The sequence below is a fragment of the Carassius carassius genome, chromosome 6 (genome assembly GCF_963082965.1).
Source record: "Carassius carassius chromosome 6, fCarCar2.1, whole genome shotgun sequence".
Taxonomy (NCBI): Eukaryota; Metazoa; Chordata; class Actinopteri; order Cypriniformes; family Cyprinidae; genus Carassius; species Carassius carassius.
This window is the reverse complement of record NC_081760.1, coordinates 32,699,794-32,725,411: the sequence shown is the minus strand read 5'-3', so window position 1 is coordinate 32,725,411 and position 25,618 is coordinate 32,699,794. Positions and strand designations below refer to the sequence as shown.

The following is a 25,618-nucleotide window of genomic DNA, read 5'->3' as shown; positions in this document are numbered from 1 at the left end:
TTCAATTTTGATTTCTGCTACAGGTCTCAAAATAGTTGGGACGGGGCATGTTTACCATGGTGTAGCATCTCCTTTTCTTTTCAAAACAGTTTGAAGACGTCTGGGCATTGAGGCTATGAGTTGCTGGAGTTTTGCTGTTGGAATTTGGTCCCATTCTTGCCTTATATAGATTTCCAGCTGCTGAAGAGTTCGTGGTCGTCTTTGACGTATTTTTCGTTTAATGATGCGCCAAATGTTCTCTATAGGTGAAAGATCTGGACTGCAGGCAGGCCAGGTTAGCACCCGGACTCTTCTACGACGAAGCCATGCTGTTGTTATAGCTGCAGTATGTGGTTTTGCATTGTCCTGCTGAAATAAACAAGGCCTTCCCTGAAATAGACGTTGTTTGGAGGGAAGCATATGTTGCTCTAAAACCTTTATATACCTTTCAGCATTCACAGAGCCTTCCAAAACATGCAAGCTGCCCATACCGTATGCACTTATGCACCCCCATACCATCAGAGATGCTGGCTTTTGAACTGAACGCTGATAACATGCTGGAAGGTCTCCCTCCTCTTTAGCCCGGAGGACACGGCGTCCGTGATTTCCAACAAGAATGTCAAATTTGGACTCGTCTGACCATAAAACACTATTCCACTTTGAAATAGTCCATTTTAAATGAGCCTTGGCCCACAGGACATGACGGCGCTTCTGGACCATGTTCACATATGGCTTCCTTTTTGCATGATAGAGCTTTAGTTGGCATCTGCTGATGGCACGGCGGATTGTGTTTACCGACAGTGGTTTCTGAAAGTATTCCTGGGCCCATTTAGTAATGTGATTGACACAATCATGCCGATGAGTGATGCAGTGTCGTCTGAGAGCCCGAAGACCACGGGCATCCAATAAAGGTCTCCTGCCTCGTCCCTTACGCACAGAGATTTCTCCAGTTTCTCTGAATCTTTTGATGATGTTATGCACTGTAGATGATGAGATTTGCAAAGCCTTTGCAATTTGACGTTGAGGAACATTGTTTTTAAAGTTTTCCACAATTTTTTTACGCAGTCTTTCACAGATTGGAGAGCCTCTGCCCATCTTTACTTCTGAGAGACTCTGCTTCTCTAAGACAAAGCTTTTATAGCTAATCATGTTACAGACCTGATATCAATTAACTTAATTAATCACTAGATGTTCTCCCAGCTGAATCTTTTCAAAACTGCTTGCTTTTTTAGCCATTTGTTGCCCCCGTGCCAACTTTTTTGAGACCTGTAGCAGGCATTAAATTTTAAATGAGCTAATTAAGTGGATAAAAGTGTAAAATTTCTCAGTTTAAACATTTGCTACGTTATCTATGTTCTATTGTGAATAAAATATTGGCTCATGTGATTTGAAATTCCTTTAGTTTTCATTTTATTAAAATTTAAAAAACGTCCCAACTTTTCCGGAATTCGGGTTGTAATATTTCAGATTTTTACTCCATTTGTATCAAATAAATTCTTCCTTGGCAAGCTTCTTTCAAAAAACACTAACTGCAAACTTTTGAATGGTTGTGTAAATGTTTTTGTAAGAAAATGAATTTAAAAAAGAGGATACATTAATTTGATGTGCCAACAACATCTAATGCTGCTGTAGTTACTCTTGCAAAATACAATCTAAACATTTTTATTTTGAACATTTCTCCTAAATTATCCTAAATTTCCTCATGCAAGTTAATCAATTTAAACACACTAATTTGTAGTAAATACAGACATGCATAAAAGTGCTCCATTTTTCTCATTATCCGACCCTTTCATTCTGTCGCAACACTTTCTATGTTTCAGTGTTTTCATGCAATTTGTCTGATTAAACAAACAAACAAAAATCAGTAGCCCTCCTCTCTCCTCCCCTTTCCTTTCCCTTTTCTTGTCTTCTTTTCTCTCCTTCTTTTTGTGTCTGCAACATGGAGCCCATCTGGGATGGGCAGCCATCGTTGTCATGGTGATGCTTTCCACCGGGGCATCCGATTGGCCAGGGCACTCTAAGCAGTCTCTGTCTGGTTTGGACGCAGCCGTTTGAGTCCTCAAGGGACAGCGGTGGGGACGGGCGCCTCATGCAATGCAAATATGACACCTTTGAACTGACTGGGTGTTATAATTTTGAGTCATTTGAAAAATTAAAATGGGGAGTTTTTATGGGTAAACACCACAGATGCACTTGTAGGCAGCCACACATGCAAACCAAAAGTCATTTCACTAACATTTAATGAGTATTCATATACGTGTAATCTATGAAAGCTTTTAGAAAATGTAAAAAGATTAATTTTACAGACAGAATCACTAAGTGTATCATGCCTGAACGAATCACTATTTTCATTTTAAACATCATTTTCCACCATTGTTTTTTTTTTTTCATAAAATTTACAAGATGTCAGACACAATTAACACATTCAGATACCTATAATGTCTGAAGTTCATCCCAGAAATGAACATTTTGTCATACATTTTTCATGGCATTTTAAAAAACATCATCAATGAATCCTGAAAAAATAAAAAAAGAATTCACCTGTGTTTTTTTATTTTTATTTTGTATTTATTTTTTTACATATTTTATTAAAAGAAATTGCATACAAAGATAACAGTTTTCACATACATATTCAGGATCCTATAATTACTTAAAAAGGGACAATTCATCCCCCAAAAAATATCATTTTATCATAATTTACTCATTTAATTTCAAAACCATCTTAATGTTCTTATCTTCTGTAGAATATAAAAGGATGATGGCTGGTGTCATAATGCCATTGGTTCTTGCGTGTCAAGTGGCTGATCGTGATGCAGTAAGTTTAAACATGCAGAAATGCACATGATTTACAAGAGCTTTGTCAAAGAGTAGATTTTCCTTAGAGTTCCTCACATAAAGCCAGCATTTGTGAGGATCATATTTTTGTCCTTTTTGAGTTTAATAGTCACTGCTTCAATGGAATAAATTCATACAGTTTTTGAACGAGTGAGTAAAGGATTACAGAATTATCATTTTTGACGTGAGCTATCCCTTTAAGTATTTTACACACACACACAAACACACACACACACACACACACTTCTCAGTGACTGGTGACCTCTCAGCATTGACTCCAGCAGATTGACTGGCGTTTAATCTGGAGGGGGGATTATGGGTCGTGGTCTACTGCCCAGATTAGCATGATCAGCACACACTTGCTGCTTTTCATTATCCGGACGGAACAGATCAATACCTCACAGGAAAAGCTATTAATGATGTTTGCATGATTAACTGCTGAGAGTGATTTTACCAATTACAGAATGCGTGGAAGAAGATGCCTAACCTTCATGTACGGGTCAGTGTTCGGACATCTGTATGCACAATGAGGTTGTGAGTAGTCCAGTTTTAGCTGAAAGGTTCATTTGATAGTTAATAGTCAGTATTTAAAGGGACAGCTCACCCAGAAAAACAAATTCCATCATCATTTACTTTATAATACAGAAGAGTTTTGTTAATTTTTGAAACACAAATGAATATAAAATTTGAATGAAACCTGGACAATTTCTGTCCCTCCTTTTGAAAGTACACCAAACTTTGATACTTCAAACAAAAGCTGCCTGATGGCGTTACAAAGATGGCTGACTAGCCTTAATGGTACTTTGTTATAAATCAATGAGTGACTTTGTGTGACTTCAACTCAAATATTGAATAATAGCGAATGGAATATTTCTGAGCAGAGACTAGTCTCTGTGGGAGAGCTAAACTTTGACTATTCTCTGTGTTAGCATAGAGGGAAACAGACAGTACAACAGCCTGCAGTTTAAATGACTTCTGAGGAAAAATTATTTACTTTTCTGCTTTCTTGTGAGAGTGAGCGAGCAGAAGAAATCAAGAAAGGGGAATGCTGGAAACAAGCTAGAGCGAGAGAGAGAGAGAGAGAGAGAGGGAATGAACAGGCGGCGGTCTTTGATGATGGCTGCTGATTCTCCAATACAGAAGGAGACAACTGAGGGCTTTTTAGCTGCTGTGGAAGTGGTATTGATTGCACTGCCATATTGCACTGAGCTGCTCTCAAAAATGCTTTGTCTTCCTTTTTTTATCCACCCAAGGTGTGTGTGTGTGTTCGGGGGCCATCGTGACAGTGTGTATGTATGTGTGTTGTTGTGTGTGTGTAGGGGGTGATGACAGAACGTGTGCATGTGTGCATGTACATTCACATGCATCCGCACAAACATGCATGTTAGGACAGAGAGATGAAAGGAAAATGCATTTTTACATGGTAAGAAAGCGTAGAAGAGTGTAAAGCTGAATGAGGTTTTTATTTATACCCTATGATTTGTTATCTACTAAATGTAGTCAAAAGCAAAGCAGATTTGACTAATATGTGACCCTGTACCACAAAACCAGTCTTAAGTGTCAACTTTTCGAAATTGAGGCTGAATAAAAAAGCTTTACATTGATGTACTGTTTATTAGGATCTGACAATATTTGGCCGAGATACAACTATTTGCAAATCTGGAATCTGAGAAAATTACCTTTAAAGTTGTCCAAATGGAGTTCTTAGCAATGCATAATACTAAGTTTTGATATATTTATGGTAGAAAATTTACAAAATATCTTCATGGAACATGGTCTTTAATTTATATCCTGATTTTTGGCATAAAAGAAAAAATTAAGAAGGTTTTTGTGGTCCAGGGTCAAATATTATGTTTCTGTTACCAATAACAGGCATTTCACATGGCAAGCTTGAGCTTCACGTCAGCACCAGCTACATATTTCTTAACAAAGACAATTATAAATTTGCTTTTAGAAGTTGGTCATTTTTAAACACGAAAGTTTTAAAGTCTTGAAAGTTTCGCATGTAAATGGTAAACTGCAAAACCAGCTCCGGTCATGTAGTTTCAGTCATACTTTGATATAGAATGTGCTAAATGATTTTTTTCTTATAATACATACTTTCACCCAAACTGAATCATTCAAAACAAGTTTAAATGGAAATTCTTCTATACGTATTTTTGTTTCTTCATTTTCTTTTCTGACATACTCATAATTCTTGTTAAAACATAGTAGAAATGCTTATTCTGTGCATTTTTGGCACTTTTTGTGTGAAATCCTATTAATTTTGTCCATCAAAAGTGTGCTGTCACTTTAATTGAGCGTGAGCAGCACAACAAAAATAGGCTTAGCGGCAAAACCATCGCTTCAGTGCTGCTCTTGTGACCAACATGAAAAGAACCTATATGAGGATATATGCGCATATATGAAACCTATGCAGTTTATATGCACATATATACTGCATATATGCACATATGATAATATATATGCGTAAATATGCCACATATAGGCAAAATTGAGATGCATATATGTGCATATACAGGCCATATAGGTCTCCTGTATTGCTTCTTTATATCCACACATAAGCCCTATATATATACAAGATATATATACTATGATACAATATACTATGTGTCCTATGTAGCTCATGGCAGGATCTGGTCATTTTGTAGCTCATATCTCACTTTAGCAACTGTCATACATGATGCCTAGCTCATATTTTCTATTATCAAGGCAATAACTAAGAACTAACTAAAAAAAAAAATATGCAAGAACTTATGTATGTGCAAACACATAAAATCGGTACCACATGTAATTGGCATGTTATGGAAAAAAAGGGGGGTGATGTTTCCAATCAGAATTTCTTTCAGATTTAGCAGAATCCAATCAGAATCATCCAATTGACATGTTTACATGACGCATTTTTTTATTATGATCAGCCCTTTATCCAAAATATGTGTCCAATCGCTCACAGAGCTGAGAAGATCAACAAGATAAACTTTTTTTTTTCTGTTCAGTTGTACTATTTGATTGTTCTTAAGTAAATAAATAATGTAACTTTTTACATTTTGTGCTTTTATTTATGTTGCCTAGCAGCCATGAATTTTAATAATTTTACTAATATATAGGTAAACATATAGGTGAACATATAGGTGCATATATACGTGCATATAGGTACCTATATAGGTATATGTATTCACGTTTATATGTACATGTATATGTGCATATACAGTACAGACCAAAAGTTTGGACACACCTTCTCATTCAAAGAGTTTTCTTTATCTTTATTTTCATGACTATGAAAATTGTAGAAAATATCTTCTTTTGTTTCCCTGAAAAGTGTAAACTCTGTAGCTCTGTGGTGTTATCAAAACATTGCTCTGTTTGTTTGAGCAGCCTGAAACAGCCCAACATAGCAACACTGGCTCAACCAATCGTGTGAGTTTAGGGGTGGGGCTATCTGTTTAACTGACTAATAGAAAGCTAGGGGGAGTTTTCAGGAGAATAACTTGAAAACAATCAGTTTTTCCCATTCTTTCTAACACTACAGGCACAAAAATTACACACTCCTTTTTTCAGAGCACAGAAACCAGTGACAAAACATCTACACATACGGATATAAAAACCACACAAATACACAATAAAATCCTCAATGGCCATTGAATACACTGGAACCATTCTCCTCACCTCCACCAACTACAGCTACAGCACACACTACTACATTCTGAATCTCTCTTGTTCTCTTTATCTTCCCGTCTCTCTCAGACACACACAATTACACAATTTCTTCTCAGCATTTACACAAATGCTGATTGAAGAAAAAGGACGCCACACACACACCACTAATCTCCATCAGATAAAACAGAGAGCCTTAAGGTGCTAGTGCTAGCTGAGCCCTGTGCTGAAATGCCATTCAGTGACCTTTTATCTCTCTCTCTCTCTCTCTCTCTCTCTCTCTCTCTCTCGCTGAAACCCTGAAGCTGTTTGTCTTTAGAGGACACAAAGACAGTTTCTGTGCGATTATGATTCTTTATGTCCATCTAAATTAAACATATACACATCCCAATGACATGCAGTGTACTTTTGAAACGTATTTCTCCATTATTTATGCCACTTATATTCACGCCATGTTTTAGGGCCTCAATAAGTGTGCTTACATGCACATTAAAAGTTCGATTTCACTTAGACTAAAGCAATAATTCATATTTTTTAAATGTCATATAAATGCCTTAGTCCAGCTAGAATCATACATGTGCAGTTTTTCTAAAGTCCTAACACACCTACAGTAGATAATGCGATTGTAGCATGGCTTCATCCAATATATATGTTAATCAGACTACAGCTGGCCTCAGAGTTGTGCACTTGCTCCAAAGACAGAGGTGATGTGCGACACATATTAGTTAAAATATTGTAGTATGCATGTATAATGTATACATGGACACCAGTGGCGGATGCAGAACGTGACAGATGGGTGGGCCTAGATTAAGTCGAGGTGGGCCTGAATTTATGGGTGTTCCGAAATCAAGGCTGGGTTTCCCGATAACGGTTGTTTCTTAGCGCGAAGACTCTAAAGGGGGCCACACACCGGACGCGCAGCTCAGCGCCGCGCCGCGCCACGTCTAGGACAACGCTCACCTGAAAATCCGATAACATCAGCAATTTTCTGATTTCTGTAAATAAATATAAAACTAAATGTATATTGCAGCACATGGTAAAGTCCGTATATACATTAACTACGATTTGAGACACATAAATGTAAACACGGTCCTGAGCCGTTGCTGGGCATTATATTATATATTTATTTACAGAAATCAGAAAATTGCTGATGTTATCGGATTTTCAGGTGAGCGTTGTCCTAGACGTGGCGCGGCGCGGCGCTGAGCTGCGCGTCCGGTGTGTGGCCCTCTTTAGGAAGCTGATATATCTTCTTATGTGCGATGTTACCGGGTGCTGTCCGTGGCGATGGTGCTGAATTGGTTGATATCGATGGCTCGAGAATCAATTATTCTCTCGTGCAGGGGCTTTTTATGTAAGAAAGCGGTGTTCTTTATAAAAGAAGCGCTTCAGAAATAGTTGAAATTTCATTTATTAGGACTCATGGGATATTATAAAAAATAATCCAAACTATAATAGCCTAGCCTACATATTTTTAAATTGTATCATATATTGCTGCCATAATAACCCATAATAACCCAATAAACCCAATTTGTATGTGCTTTCGTCTCTTTCCCATTTTTGTTCGCTGAGGTGGAGCTGCGATTAAATTTTGTTCTTGTAAATACTTTACAGCATTTCAATAATAATAAAAGTGTACATCTTACGTATGGTGCTCGGCAGTGATCAAAAAGGATTTTAACAGTGTATTTTGAATTTCTTCTTGTAAACTCAGAGATGTGGATTCAGACGGCAATTAAATCACCACACGACCTGTTTGTCAAAAAACAGTAGGTACTAATTTGGACAGGGATTTTTATTGCGGGTTGGGTGAGAAAAGACACTGATTTTATGGATTCGGACGGCACTAAAATCACCGACTTACTGCTGTAAATGTTTAAAATACCGTATGAGCCCATGAGAAACAATATTAGCGTCTGAATAGGACTTGACTGACAGTAGCCTATGCTTTCACTGACCTTTAAAAGCAGTGATCGTCGATTAGCCATAGGCAGATCTGCTTGCCGGTTAGCATCAGTGGAGGTCGTCGGTTCGGAGTTAATCTCCGCTCCATTCTCAGAGCCAGTGGTTGTTCCATTACGATCCACAGATTGGTCCTCCAAATAATTATTAATCTCAATACGAGGTTTTTTAAAAAAATGAGTGAGAGTAACTTGTTTGGCCATACTAAGAAAAATCAAGATACCGTACACTTCTAGCGAACGTTATAACCGTTGGTTGTTCGCGTCATAGATGGTTCGCGCCAGATTACAATAGAGCGCGCTACGATGTTGCATTGACCAATGAAAACAAGTCACCAACACACTTAAATATTAAATAGTTATCAGGCTTACTTATAATTTTACTGTTTTAACATAACATGTTATAGATGAAATACACCACATAAAGTAGTATCCATATTTAACAATACAGAGTAGTATTTTATTTATTTTTTTATTTCTGATTGGGCGGGCCAGCTGTCAATGTGGGCGGGCCCAGGCCCGTCCAGGCCCGCCCACAGCTCCGCGCCTGATGGACACACAGATTAAGACATTGTTCCAAAGTTATATGAATTACTTTCTTCTGTTGAACAAAAAAGATATTTTGAAAAATATAGTTTTGTCCCTACGATGAAAGTCAGTGGGGTCCAAAAACAACACTAGACCACGTTGAATTTCATTAAATGGACATTTGTTAAAATATCTTCTATTGTGCTCCCCAGAGGAGAAAGAAACTGATACGGGTTTGGAAAGATATGAGGGTGACTAAATTTGTCAGAATTTGCTGTCCAATATAAGATAAGCTTATATTTTTATATAGATATGCTGTGTACATATCAGAATGAAACTGTGTGTGTGTTGTCTGTGCTCTCTGAGAGGAGCAGTCACCAGTACAGCTGCACAGATGCTGGTGTGATGTGCTAGACTGAGCATAAGCACTACTGCCATGCATCACAGCACACACACATATACTACTGTAACACCATTTCATAGTGAATCTGACAGCGAGTATTCACACTAAACACAGCTGCTAAATATAAATCCGCAAGGTGTGTTTGTAAATCATGGATAAAATACAGACGTTTCCAAACCGTGGTTAATATACACTGCTCACACGCACGCCATCTGATGCGCAGAATATAGTGTTCAGCTTGGCAGAACCAAGAAATACTCACCCACATGCACACACAAGTGTTCAGTGAAAGCCGACTATGGTGTTGTCGGTACAGTTGGGCTGAAGAATAAGACTCTAGTGAATGGCAGTTCTAAAGACCTGGTCTTCACACAGCCAGAGTATAATAGCCTAGCCAGTCGTATTTCACACAAATACACACACTCACACACACACACACATACACATGAGATAATACCACTGTTGCCATGGGAGACAAGTCCTAAAGGTATTTGTCTGCAAACGCTATATTGAGAAGTGTTTTAGAAATCCATTCTCCCTGACTGTCCGCCTGAATATTCATCAAGACGATTGCCGGGCTGTCACGGAGAGCTGGTTTAAATGGTTCACCTTAAAAAGATAATTCTGGTATCATTTACTCACCTTCATAATGTTCTAAATCTGTATGAGTCTTTCATCCATGGAACATAAAAGGAGAAGTATTGCACTCTTTAAAAAAGGTTCCAATTCAAAGCGATTCAAATCTGGGTTCCCCAAAAAACCTTTTAGTGAACAGTTCCTACAATAATAATTTTTTTGTTTGTGCGAAGAACATTTTAATAATCTAAAGAACCTTTTTACACGACAAAGAAACTTTTGTGCAATGGAAAGATTCCATGGAAGTTAAAGGTTCTACATGGAACCATCAATGCCAATAAAGAGCCTTTATTTTTAAGACTGTATGAGAAATGCACCATAAATGTATTCTACATGACTCATGCATTGTATCACAAGTCTTCTGAGGCCAAACGATAGCTTTGAAGAACATATCAAAATTGTTATTCATTGAAAATCTTCTACATTGAGAGCAACTGCATTTACAGGGAATAATGACATATAATGGTCTGTTTCACAAAGCAATCGTATGGATTTAGAAAGCATGGGGGCAAGATTTACTAACCCTTATTTGTGAAAAAAATAGCAAAGGCAGTGTTATTTTTGAGTGCTGACTCAAATTATCATTTGCATATCCATTTGTTGGAGTTTCCCTTTCAGACAGAAAGTTTATTGGGAGGAGAGTATTTAAATGAATCATGCAACGTGATTTACCAAAGTTTGCAGTAGTCAATTTACTGGTATTTGTGGCATTATTTAACACCCCAAAAAACATGTATTAATCAGTTTAGCTAACAAGTTGCTAATATGCACTGCTTTTGTTAGGTTGATTACTATGGAAACATGCACAATGCATATGTTATTTAATTTCCGCACCCACAGAACTTTCCGCTCCCATCTGCACATTTATTTTATTGTGATCTCATGCATCATATGAGTCATATGAACCACTTTTATATTGAATGGTCACCATAGCATTCCAGAACATAAAGGAACAACATCTATTTTTGTGCTCCATGGAAGTAATAAAGTCATATGGGTTTGTAACAGTATGAGGGTGAGTAAATAATAACAGAAATATAATTTTTTGGCTGAACTATTCTTTTAAAGATATATATACATATACAGGCTTTAGTCCAGATAGCTGCATTGCGGTCTACTACTAACAAAAGCATCACAACTGAAATCAAATTACATCATACACATAGCGCTCCTAGTGCAAAAATGTTTGTTTCAAAATCCAGTCATTTCTATAGGAATATGTGAGATTGGGAAATTCACGCGAGGGTGAAATTTTCCCCAAACAGATTTTGCTTGTGTTCAAGTTGGTCATGTTAATTGGCGACGTTGATTGCTTAGTGTGAAGGTGACTTCTGTGTGAGCAGGGGTTCATGCATCACTACATTATTGACAATGGACCTTTTTTTGTCCACAAGGTTTCTCTAATGTGACCACACATTAATATTGTAAAGCTTATGTATACACACAAATACTGGGTAAAATAGCCAATTCTCTAAACTTTTTTTAATTTAGACTTAGTTTTCTCTCACTTTTTCCACCATCTTGGGTGTAATTTTTACAAAGCTGGTTGCATTTCATTATGTGTTGGACATATATCTCTGATGCCTTAAAATGTAGACTTCTCACTAGGTTTTGAACAGAGCAATAGTCTGTTTTGTTTTTGTAGATAAAACAGTAGATCGTGGTGTTATAGAAACGCCAAGGATAAGGGTTAAATTCCCTGAATGCATGAACTGCTAAAATGTGCACCTTGAATACATCTATCAAAATCCATAAAAAGTAAATAAATGCACTGTTTTTGTGGTGTTCAGATTTCTTATATTTGTTCTATATACAATGGAGCAGCTCCCTGAAGTGTGTTTACAGGAGTGAAGTGTTTAAAATCGAAGGGGTTGGGTTGCAATCACGACCGAAACGTGAACATACACACTTTCTCTAGCAGGGGAGAAGTGTCATTAGCATCTTTCCCGAAGCTTCCATGGGCCAATAAACGCTAGCAGTCAAGCAAGACTGCACTGAATTCATCACTCTTTCGCCTTCTCTCTATATCATCCTCATATTTCTCTCTCTCCCCTCCCCATCCCTTCTTTCTTCTTTCTCTCTGTCTGTAGATGTGAGCAGCATGCCCCCTGATGAGTCACCTCTGTCATCAGAGCACCGCAAAGGGAGAGAAAGACACACATACACACACACACACACACACACAGAGAGAAAGAGAGAGAGAGAGAGAGAGAGATACAGCATCTCACCCCATTCTCAATCCCCGCCACACACGTGACCAAAACTGACAGACTTAAAGATGGAAATTTACATTTTTATCTTTTTTACTCTTTCTCTCTTTCGTTCACTCTACCTATCTACACACACCCCTCCCCCATCTTTTGCTCTCTCAGAATCAAATTTCTAAGATCCAAAGTGTATCGAATGTGCGGCATTTCTTTGTGCACTGATGAGAGGAACGGTGATGCTTTCTCAAATACCAGAGGAAGACTCCCCCAGCAGCACAGAAAAATTATGGAAACAGATAAATAAATAATTTTAAGGCTGGCAGTGTCGCTTCCCTGCTGCTGTGACTAATCTGAGGGTGTGAGCATGTGTGTGTGTGCTGATTTAGGACCTTCTGCAAAACACACAAGTGCTGCGGCAACATTGCCGAAAAGCCTATCCTCACTTCATTTGTGTTCAAATTAATAGTGGTGTGAATTCAGTTCCATTGGTTTAACTAATTAAGTTCAAAAAAATTATTTATTTGATGGAAAACTTAGATTTAGTTACTAAATGTAATAGTACATTTTTATCAGTAATTTGTTTTCTGTGTGGTTGTGATTAGCCCCACCCACAGTGAAGTCTCATTGGTCCAAAAAACTGCATGCCAAACATTTAATATCTTTTGATTGGCTGTGATTGTGTCATTTTTCCGTTTTGTGAGGCCAGAATTGTTTTTCACTGGATTCTGATTAGGACACAAATGTGCAGTTATATTTAGTGTTGTTATAGTTAACTAGAGCCTTTTTGGGGAGAATTGAAATAATGCTGAGATAAAATATAAATACTGGATAAAAAGCTTTAAAAAAAACTCCTAAACAATAATTAGAAATGCTACCTTGCCAATTACTTCAAATGAGTTGAAGTGCTAATATTTCTAAAACAAAAACTGACAATTTTTTTTAACTGAATTTAGTATTTGCAAAAAAGAATAAAACATCAAAGGCACATACAAAAATTACAAAAGCCTAAAATATTTTTTTATTCATTTTAATTACTTGAATTAAAGTTAAAGCTAAGAATTTAAAAATAAAAGCCATTTCAAAATATATAATGGTATATAAATTACAATTAAATTACACTGATTATATTTCTAATGATCTAATTCAGTTCTCAGTTGTTGTTGTTTTTCTTTTTTCTTTTCAGAATCAATGAGAAAAAAAATGCATTTTCTCATTTGGACTGAACTTCAAACTTATATCACTCCCTTGCAAAACCCATTCACATTGAATCCAGTACCGAGACTAAATTTAATGTGAATCGAATTATTTATAAAGGAACAAGCCATTCAACCATACAAAATATAGTTTTCTCACAAGCAGTCTAACAAAAGTACAGCAACTATACTTTTCTGTAAAAACGTGAACCCTGAAATAGAGGGACACGGGAGGCGAAAGAGGAGGAAGATGATGATGAGGAGACCACCGCTCCAACTCTTCCAATCACTCTCGTCAGCCAGAGGGATTCTTTCCTAGAGACGTGCTGAAATTGGATTTCTGTCACCGTCGTAGAAGCATGGTGGCCGAGAATGGCAAGTAAAAATGGCGCTTTATGCTACAGGGTGAACACACAGGGTGAACCGGAACGACGTAAATGACGTAAACGAACGTAAACGAACCACTCAGTGTTTATTTCACTGTACAGCACGCCAGTTAGTTGCCAAGTTAAATGTTAATTTGATTCATTTTAGTAAACTATATACAGGTATTGATATCATTATGGCCCTTTAATCATTATCAGTAGCTCAGTGTTTTTGCTTCACTGAAGAACATGATGCCATAAATTGCGCTTCAAGCATTCAAGTTTTTAGCCAATTTGTCATAAAAAAATGCAATTTTCATTCACAACGTCTGTTCTAGGAAGCTCAGTAAATCCCTGAATCACACTAAACTCAGTTACAAGAAAGTGCAAATGTTTTCTTTTTGAAGTTGAACTGGCTGAGATCCTTTGTAAATGTACAATGGCTCACCAATACAGTGTAACACTGGAGTGTTATGGTGTATAGTTAAGAATATTTAACTGGTTTTAGATAGTCAGGGTTTTAGACTGATGAATGTTGAGACACTTAAATCCACAGAAACACAGCAAGCCTTTCCAGTCACAGACATGATAGTTAAACATAGCCAGACTTCTGGCTATTGGCAAAAGTCTGCTTCACTTTGCAATGTATTCTGACCAAGAACCACCCACTTAGACAGGAAGAGATTTTCTGAGCATGAAAAAAGTAATGATAATTTCACACAGTCATAATTCCGCTCTAGTTCACTTGATCAAAAAAAAAAAGAAGAAGAAAAAAGTCTAAAACAAAACTTTAAATACTTGATGCCAAAAACCTAACAAACTTTTAATTCTCCTAAAAAGTACTTAGTCCAAATTAAATCAAACTTAAATTTTTGTGGGTGTTAGTATCAATATGTTAGTCTTAAGGTTAATCTATAAGGCAGTATGCTCCAAAACAGTGACAAAATTCGCATTTGGAAGATATAAGCTTTCAAAGCTTGCAGTTCTTCACTTTCGCCAAAACTGCTCAACGATTTTTTTGACATTACATCGTACTTCATCTTCTAATCAAATCTCGTGACCAATCAAATGCTCTCTAGAATCCGAAGCACCCGCCTCCTACACTATAACTACAGACGCTGAAGCGCCGGCTGCTGAGATCGATCACTTGTTCACAGTGTAGTACTGTAGGTCTATTTCCTGTACAGTGAATGGCTCGTAGTGCACAGTGTAAGCAATAGGTAATGATTCGGACAGTTTAAATAAGCTTTCGATTGGTGCAATTGAGATCTAGTTTCATGTTGTTTCACACAAACCGCGGCCGTGCACACAGTCTGATCTGGACTTTGGCTCCAGTCCAGAAATGTGATCACAAGGAGCGGATCATATGCGTGAGTCAGCATATATTCAAAAATACACAACCTCAGTATGAATATGATCACTATTTTGTTTTACAAAGAGTTTCATATTGAATTTAGGGGGTAATCTATTAGACTATGGCTGTCAAATGCGGCTTAACTGAGCTTAAACGGCTCTGGCCTGAGCAGATATTGGCTATTTTTAAAAAGGGTGTGGGGCTGCTCAATATGCCCCGCCCTCTCTTTCTGTTTCAGTTGAAATACATCACCACATAGAATAATGGTGCGTGTTTAAAGGCACTTCAGGGGACCTTTAAACCCTGTTCCTAAACACAACATACCTGTATACTCCAACTTGAAAATTGCATACAACCAATTGAAAATTGCTAAATGCTAATGTTATGCTAGCTATAGCAATTTAAGGTTGGAAAGTCATTGGGATAAAGGTACAAATCTTAATTAATGGCGTCAACTCTCAAAAAAGACCTTGATGTTAGAACTTGAGTATGTCAACACAAGGCCAAAACCTGCTTGATCTGTGATGACAATATATACTTGTACTATTGCAATAACAAACCCTCTGAGAGGAGCCATTTATCATTCAAATCCCTCTCCCTCTTTTTACTCTAATGTAGTATGTACTGATGAGTGTATTGTAATCAAGTATCTGTTGAGAAGACGAGTCTCTCTTAGATGGTGAGGATGCTGCTAAAGAGGGAGGAAGAGGATGACAGAATAAGAAACGTTAAAAATGAAAAGTAAGAGATTTAAAGGCAAAAAGGCATAAAAATTTATTTTTGGTGCTGAATGCAGGTTGGTCAATACGGAGTTCAAGATGCCTGAGATCCACACCACTGTTCAAGAGTTGGTCAAATAAATGCTGCCTCGGTGAGCAAAAGAGACTTCTTTCAGAAACATTTAAAAATCTTACCAAACCCAAACTTTTGAACTATAGCATATGACTGTAATAATCATAAAATGGCTTGTCATAATTAATTAATTACTTTAGCAACATGGTAGGGTGGAATTTGGTTTTATCTAAAGAGGTTTGATTGGATGGTAAAAAAAAAAAAAAAAAGGCTGTGATTGTATTGGTTTATACTATTTTTTTTTTTATTATTTACAATTTTGACTATGTAAGATTTGTGACTTTTTGTGAAGTTCATGGATAAAACAAAATGTACAAGAAGACCAGAGACATTTATAAGGAAGATAAAGTAAGTCTGTTTTTATTTCATGATGTTTATATAGGAAGGAAGGTAAAGAGGGATAGAGGAGAATATGATATATATTTAGAGAAGAAACGAGGAAGAAAGAGGAAAAGAGATGCAAGGGGGAAAGGAAGGTGGAAGTGTTGGCATATTGCTGATGATTACACAGTGTCCGCGGAAACATGCAACCAGTGACACCATGGCAACGACACTTTTCACTCGCAGTCCAGGGAAGTGATCTCTTTTTTTTTCTCAAATTTTCTCTCTCTCACAATCCCTAAACCAGTTACTTTCTCTTCTCTTCCTTCTAGGAAATCTCAGTCTGTCTATTCTTTTTGAAACAAGGCTACTGTTAACAAAACACACACATATTGGGTAACTGTTTTGTACTGTTCCACATTGAAATCTGAATAAGCATCGGTTGTTGCCAAAATGGGTTCCAAAATGGTCACAGGTCCAGAGCCAAGATGGCACTCCACCTCTAATCACCTGATGTCACTGGCCCTTGAGGAAGCCCTCTGCCAATCAGTGCAAAGGACTGAATACTAAAATACAAGACCCTTTGGATTTGAGTACTTATGTTGGGATGTTCTGGTCTGACTGCAGTAACCAGAGCCAAAATGGCTCCAGGTGGAGTGGCTATGACTTGAGCCAAGATGGGAGCCAATGCACCATGTCTGGCTTGTAGCGGAGGACCTCTGGTCTTAATGGGGAAGACTTAGGCAGTCAGGCCAAGACTTGTTTCTCCTGCAACTGGACCTGAATGACTTCTTCAGTCTCAGAGCCAGATGGTGAAGTTATTAAGGAGAAAGAGAGGGGAAGTTAAGGAAAAAGAGAGCGGTATGAACATCAGGGACAAAATAAGAGTGTTGCCAGCATATGCCATTCACAGGACCAATGGCTGGCATAAACTAATGAAAACTGGTCCCTCGTCATCCAAACCTCTGGAGCATAAACACAGCAGCATACATAGGGATCAGCCACAATGACACTAGGGTATGTTACCCCCCCCCCCCCCCCCACCCCGTCTCTCCTCATCCTCTTCGCACAATTTCAAGTCTTCCATCATGACAGAAGCCAAAAGCTGCATGGTTGACTGGGCCAGTCAGTGAAAGACTGTATAGTCCAAAGCAAGAAAATTGATCTCCATATCAATTATAGAGCTGCTGGGGTCTTTTTCCTTCCTGGCTGGAGAAGCCTAGAGAAATTGCTTGGCTATAGCTATGGCATATTTTTCACCACTTTGGGCAAAAATCCATGTCGATTACGCAGCCAATCGATGGCCTGCGTCTCTTGCTCAGCGGTGCTGCTAAACGCATCAATGATGAGTCCAGTGTGGGCGGCAGAGCCAGAGAGACTGGGTGAAAAAGAGAGAGAGAGGGAGAGAAAGAGAAGTGAGAAGGGCAGAAAGGGAGAAAGACAAGGAGCTAAAGAGGGAGACTGACAGGGAAAGAAAGAGAAAGGGAGAATGCGTGGGAGATAGACAGGGGAGAAAACAAAAGAGACAGAGAGTTAATGTAAAATGAGAGTGAGACAATCAAAGAGTGAAAAAGGAAAGGAAGAAGAGACAGAAACAAGGAGGTAAAGAGGAATGGAAAATGAGAGTGGGAGGGGGAAAAAGGAGGATGATACACAAGGAGGGAGGAAGAGAGAGAAGGTGAATGAGACAGACAGGTAGAGAGGGAGCTGAGAGGGAGAAGGAAAGGAGAGAGGGAGAAGAGAGCGAGATGAAGAAAAACAAGAAAGAAGGTTAGAGACAGAGAGGCAAAATGAGAGTGAGACAGGGAAAGATGAGAGAGAAAAGAAAAATGTATACTGATAGGGTGGAAGTTAAACAAGAATGAGATATAAAGGGAAGAAACGTGAGTAAGGAAAGGAAAATAGAGAAAGCAAAAAGTGAGTCACACAAGGATGGAAAGTGAGAGTAAATAAGGATGAGAGTGAGACAGTCATAAAGGAAAAATTAGATTGAGACAGCTGGAAAAGAATAATTGAGGGGGGAGAGGAAGGAAAACAAGAATGAGACAGACAGGGAGGAACCAAGCGTGAGACAGAAAGGAATGAAAATCGACAGGGTGAAAGAAAGTAAGACATACAGGGAGGGGAAATGAGAATGAGACAGTAGATAAAGAGAGGGAGAAAGAAACTGAGACTGACAGGAAGGAAATGAAAGAGAGACAGACAGGAAAGGACAACAGAGAGGGCAAAAGAGAGCAAGACCGGCTGAGAGGACAAAATGAGAGTGAGACTGTTGGAAAACATTTTTTATAGTAACCGAGGAGAAAATGGGAAAAGAAAAATATTATGTGATAGACAGAGAGGAAACGAAAGTGAGACGAACAGATAAGGAAATAGAGAGAATGACAGAGTGAGACAGGCAGAGAGGGTAAAAGAAACCCCCAACAAAGTAGGAAAAGAGAGAGGGAGAAATTGAAACAGAAAAGGAGGGGAAAAGAAAAGGAGAAAGAGAGTGAGAGAGACAGGAATGGCAAATACAGGCAGAAAGCAACAGAAACCAAGAAAGAGTCAGAAGAAAATGAGTGAGAACCATTTAAAGAGACAGCGAAAGATAGACTTGATGCTTTCTTTTCCTTAAATCAGTAGTTTGGTTTCACTGTGTGTGTGTTGCCTGATGTAATCGGTCATTGGAGTGTGCGAGCATGTCCTGTGTCACTAGTGGAGCGTAGCGAAAGCTGTGATTTACAGGAGGCTGTGGGGTGAGCTGAGAGAGAGAGAGAGAGAGAGAGAGAGAGAGACAGGATACTTGTTAGAAGTATGAGGATGCTGTGACCAGAGCATCCAAACCACAAAAATGACATCTCCATTGCTATCTCCCAAACTGAGCTCATCCCCAAATACCCGAATGCTCTGAACACCCACAACGTGATATGATAAACATACATGCTCCCAAAATGCATTTCTGCATCTGCTAGTTGTGTTAAAGTGGCCCAATGATGCTACTCAACAGTGCTAAAGTGTGTTGTTTTAGCATTTAATTTTAAAAATATTACATGAGACAAATATTATATAATTGACAATCACCAAGTTCGTTCCCAAAAAGCGTGAACACCGCAGCTAGCCGGTGACAGCACCAAGCTCAGATTGAATTATTTACATCTGAGCTCTGACACAGTGTTCCGAGCGGATTTGCTCCACTTTACATCGTCAAACAGTTCGTTGTGACATCAGCACTCGACCTGAACCAGACGTTTGGCATTCTGCTAGTGCCTGTCATGCTAATCTGGCTAGCCTCCTCCTAACGTCTGTCAGTCTAAGGTAGCCACCTCCTCTCTCGTTCTCTTTGCTCTCTTCCTCCATGACATGAATACAAATGTCCTTTAAAAAAAACCAAGGCATCATCTCTCGGCACCCCACCCCCTCCATCCCTGCATCTTTGTGTGATAGGTACCTCTAAATGAATTTGCAATCATCTCAGCAGCTAGGCACACAAGGCTAGTCGACACATTTCCACCTATTCAAAAAGATATCAGAACGGAGGATACAATGGAAGGCAAGAGTGCTCAAAAGAGGGATGCTTTTGAAAAGAGAGATTTGGATACTTTCTCCTTTTTTACAGCTCAAAAATCCCTACTGACAGAGATGCACCTCGTCTCCAATGAAATAATGAAACAATTATGATTGTATTGACACGCATCCCAGAATGAACTAAACTGTCATCTAACTAAATGTGTTTTATGTTTGCTGTGGATTATTAGCAATCCCCTTAACGCACTCGTAATTTATGCATTGGATATGAAAAACAAATATATTTATTTCCTTTGGTTCTCTCTCTGGATGCACATCCCTCCATACCACTGAACATATCCCAATCCATCCCTCCATTTCTTCTGCTCCTCCTTTGGTAGCAGATCTCCAAGGCTTCTTATTCCTTCCATTTCAGTCCAAGCCCTGGAGTATTCCTCCCTCATTGGCACACTCTTAGTATTTATTGAAAATCAATGTGGATAGATCTACCTACAGTAGGTATAGAAAAGAATCACCCCTTTAAAATAATCACATTTTGTTGCTTTGCAGCCTGAAATTAAGATCCAGCTGTTTTTACTCAGTGCAACTTATAATATTTAAGTGAAAGTTTTAACACTAGCATGTCAGAAAAAATAAAAAACAGAATCAGAGTTGGAAAAAGGATCAACCACTTGTATCAATATTTTGTTGAACCACCTTTCGCTTTAATTACAGCCTTAAGTCTGTTAGGATATGTCTCTGTCTCTACTAATTTTCCACATCTAGACTTTGTGATATTTGCCTGCTCTTCTTTGCAGAACTGCTCAAGTTCAGTCAGATTTGATGGTGAGCGTTTGTGGACTGCGGTCTTCAAGATGTTCTACAGATATTCAATGGGGTTTCAGTCTGGGCTCTGACTAGGACATGCGAGGACATTCACCTTTTTCTCCTTCAACCACTGTGTGCTCAGTTTTGCTGTGTGCTTTAAGTCATTGTTGTGTTGGAAGGTAAACCTTCTTCCCATTGCCAACTTTCTGGCAGAGGGCAGTAGATTTTCCTCAAGAATTTGACTGTATTTTGCCCCATCCAATTTTTCCTTCTATCCTGACAAGTACTCCAGTCTCTGCTGCAGAGAAACAACCCCATAACAGGATATTAGCACCTCCATGCTTTACTGTATGAATCCTGTAATTTGGATGGTGAGCCGTATTGGATTTCCGCCAGACATATTGTTGACTAAAATTTAATTATTTGGCCTCATCTGCCTCTGAGCTTTGACAAAATACACCTTGAAGATTCAGTCATGACTGCATGTGGCCTTTCTTGAGGAGTGGCTTTTTTTCTTCCAATTTGAACATGCACACAGTGGCCATTCTTTCTCATTAACTCCTGCAACTGCTTCAGAGTTGGTGCCGGCCTCTTGGTCACCTCTCTGACCAGTTTCCTCCTGGCTCTTTTATCCAGTTTGGAGCGATGTCCTGAACCAGGGAGGGTCTGTGTTATAACAAATACTTCCCACTTCTTATAAACTTCACTGTGCTTCTAGACATAGATAAAGCCTTTGAATTTTATTTTTTTTTTGTATCCATCACCTGTTTTTATCCAAGGAGATCTTTTGACTTCCCATCCATAGTTGATTGTTTGCTTCAGTTGCACTACCAAGGACTGAAATGCTCCAGAAAAGCTATTTTCATGCTGAGCTAATGAAAATGATCACTGCTGATCATTGTTGAAAGTCAAATGGATTTGTGCCATTGAGAAGGTGATTAACTACATCTAATTGAGTTTACAAGTCATTTGTAGGAGGGTTGGGGGGTGATCCTTTTTCCAACTTAGTGAGTATGTTTACATGGACAACAATAATATGATATTAACACAATTAAGGCAATACTCTGATTAAGAATCTACCTCTCTATTACCTTAATCCAGCTAAAGTCATACTCAAGGTAAACACAAATCGAATTAAGACGTGTGGATTATTCCTATTTTAGTCGCATTATTGAAGTGCCGTCTATAGACATGTACATACCTTCGTAACACTATTACCATTGTGACTTTTTGCCACATTTAGCAACAGGATACACACAAGGCAGTGGCCAACCATTTGATGTAAACAAAAGAGCATGGCTTCAAACAAGAAGGCACATTTTTATCTGTTCATCTGTTTGCACATATAGCATGCCATATAATTAACTGCACTTGAAACTTTCATAAAATTAAAAATGAAACACAAAACTGTATAGTACCGAGGATTAATTGTATGTTGATGCGTGAAATTCTGACTGGAACGTTGGATGGTGTCCCGTGAGAACATAATGACGTGCCATTAATAGATCTACAGTTATATAACATGTAAAATGGGAACATGAAAGGAATATTCTAAAAGCAACTCATGCAAACACCTTAATCATAATATTGTCTTGTTCAGAATAAGGTAAATAATTAGATTACTTATGGATTAGATTACTGGACTTTTGGTAGTTCCTAGGATGGCAAAGTCCACTAAAGGAGGTAGATCTTTTTCGCATTTGGCTCCCAAACTCTGGAATAGCCTTCCTGATAATGTTCAGGGTTCAGAGACACTCTCTCTGTTTTAAATCTAAATTAAAAACACATCTCTTTCGCCAAGCATTCAAAAATGCATCTCATAATTTTGGACTGCAGTTATATCTGATCAAAAGTGCATTATTATTCTTTAGGTTAAACTAATTAATTTTACTTTGTTGGAACAGCAGCTATGCTAATTATGTCTATATTTATTTCTCTGTTTTGCAACAACTAGGGTTTACACACGCTCCAGTCTGGATCCAGAACACCTGAGAAGAGATGATGCTGACCCTTCAGACGACCTCAAATGATGCTAACAAATTTTGCTATAAGTGTGATTACATAATAATTGCTATTAATAGTGTTCATCGTCTGGCTGACTATGTTTTTAATTGATTTTTCCGAAAATTTTTGCCATATGCACATACTGACAGTCCCCACTGATAAGCTACTACTAAATATATTGTAACAAACTTAATTTTCTGTAAAGTTGCTTTGCAATGATTTGTATCGCAAAAAGCGCTATACAAATAAACTTGAATTGAATTGGTGTCCATGTAAACATAGTCTGTGATTCTTTTTTTTTCTGAAATGTCGGGGTAATATCTTTCACTTGGATGTTATAATTTGCACTGAGTAAATACAGCTGGATAAAAAAAAATGTGTCGTCTTCATTTCAGGCTGCAAAGTAACAAAACGTGATTATTTAAAAGGGGGGTGATTCTTTTCTATACCCACTGTATGTCAGCTTACAGCATAGACTTCAGCCATATTTAATTTGATGCAAACAAAAATTAAGTTGTCAAGGATAGAAATAGTGTCATACTAAAAAAAAAGCTGGTTTCTCTGGTCTAAGTTGGTCTCCCAGCCTGGTCAGGCTGGTTTTAGATGGTTGATGGGCGCTTGTTAAACTCGGAGTAAGTTCGAAGACTTGATTGCTGACCAGCTAAACCAGATGAAAACCACCTTGCAGCCAAGAAGACTAGCTAGACCAGATTAAACCAGCATCATAATGAACAGATTTCTATCCCTCACTGCCTTCTTTTTTATCTACTTGATGAGTCAAAATATTCCATAAACGGGCATTTAGTGGCTTTGGTTTTACTGTGTAGATTTGAGCAATGTTTAATTTGACACAAACAAAAATAGGCCATGAGGGATACAAATACAGTTGTTCTGAAAACTATACTAAACCAGATTCTAAACTGGTCTTCCAGCCTAGTCAGGCTGGTTTTAAAGTGCTTGTTAAATTTGGTTAGGCTGGGAGAGCAGATGGTCTACCATCTAAACCAGATGAACACCAGCTTGGCCAGGCAGGAAGACTAGCTAGACTTGATTAAACCAGCGGATGTCATACTGAATAGACTTCTATCCTTCACAGCCTTGTTTCCATCCACTTTATGGTTGGAATATTCTATGTCAGACCTTGAATGGTAAATGCCAATTGGTGGCCTTGGTTTTAGGCATGTAATGGTTAAGATAATGCTTTGTTTGATAGGAATATTGTTATAGGGTCTTGGTCACCTGTTTCAAATCATGAAGGAGACATCTGAACCTGTGCTCTTTACCTTTCTCATGCCCTCTGACAAGACCTCTCGCTGCCAAGCACAAAGCGAACATTAAAAAAAAAAAAGGCGGGTAAGTGAAGCTTCCACATCAGAATGGCAGGATACATTTACATTCTCTACTGGCATGTGTGATGCTTTTAAAACATGATTAATGAGCTTTTGCAAACCACTGCCATTTTTATTCCACTTGACTCAGTTTGCGTGTAATTGCTATTAAACTCAAGGGACATATAACCATTATGTTCACATCAAATAAAACTATATTTTTATGTTTCTGTGTTCCATCTCAAACATCATAAAAATCTATTAAACTGTGTCGCTGTAAATATTTAACATGAACTATTCCGTATTAAATAATTTTATAAAATTGTAGCTATTTAAAGGTACATGGCCCATTGAACCCCATGGAAAGGATAATTCTAGAGGTCCTTAACTACAGCAAGAAGACAAGAGTAAAAATCACTGAAAACCACATAAGAATCATAGTTAAAACATTATAACATGATTTGTTTTACTTTTGCATTTATGCATTTAGCTTTTATCCAAAATAAAACAATGAATCAACAATATTCATAATCTTGTTGATTAATAAAATTCAAAATCCAAAAATTCAAAGTGAAATGTGCATGAATAAAAGTTAAAAAGTAGTAAAAGTAGTTTTTTAATCAATTGATTTGACTTTTCTCTATCAATCAGCAACTGGTTTAAACACATCAAACAGCAACAGAAATTGCATGCGCGTGTAACATTGGCGACAATTGGATAACCTTTAGCATGAGAGTCAGGCAGAAAGAAAGAGAAAATCACTGCAGGTTTTCAGAACAGCTGGTAGTGTAGAAGCAGTCTGCTACCACCATGGAGGGCACAGACTGAGAAACCCCCCCAGGCAGAATAGAACTGCCCCCAGACACACACACACACACACGGCTCCAATGATTGCACAATTCACCCACTGCCGAGAGTGACAATCCTGACATATAGAACATGAAAAAAGCTCTGTTGTTGCTCTGCAGCTCCCACACAAACAGATGAAACCGCTCTTGAATAACCAGACAATAATGAGAGGAGAGGAAAGGACAGCAGAGGAAGTTTACACTGGCATGGAGGGCAACTCATCCAGACTATCCAGTGACACGTTCCAAACCATCCACTCGCCCATCATCCCCTGCCCTCTCCATAAATCCATATATCCCTTCAAGAACTAGGAATAACGGAGCGAAGAGTAGCGGACGTTTTACCCATGCTCACGTAGACAGGAATAACCACAATAATAACAGCATGCTGTTTGTATCCCCAAGTTTGGCTTCAGCTCTGGGTCTACTCATTTTTCACCCCCCCCCCCATAAAAAAGAGAAAAATAAAGTAAGAAAGGGTAAAATAAAAGGGTGATCTGGAGCTGAAGAAAGAGATACAGTGTACTCACCCCCTCTCTTTCTCTGTCACTTTATCAGCCCCAGTGTACGAGCGTCTCCTCCTATTTCTCTCGCTTTTCTCCTTTTCTGTGTGCCCTCTCACACACAGCGGCCATACAAAAACACGTTCAGGATCATTTGGGTTTTCATCATTTGTTTCTTCTCTTATTTCTCTCCAGGCTTTTGTACCCCTCCCTTTTGTCCGTGCTGGCCCAAAAAGTGCACACACATCCACACAAAGGGCTGCTCTTCCCTGCAGTCCCTGGTCCCCTTCAGCATCTAGACACTAGGACAACATCAAAGCAACTTGGGGGGAA

At 38.3% G+C, this 25,618-nt stretch overlaps 1 protein-coding gene across 1 annotated transcript in view; it reads right to left on the bottom strand.

Annotated features, from left to right (window-relative positions):
* bcl9 (BCL9 transcription coactivator) overlaps window positions 1-25,618 on the bottom strand; it is a 114,736-nt gene extending 89,118 nt beyond the window's left edge. Inside the window, exon 1 of the mRNA XM_059552735.1 lies at window positions 25,313-25,618. The gene's annotated coding sequence lies outside the window, so the exon portion shown is untranslated. The remainder of the gene's footprint in view (window positions 1-25,312) is intronic.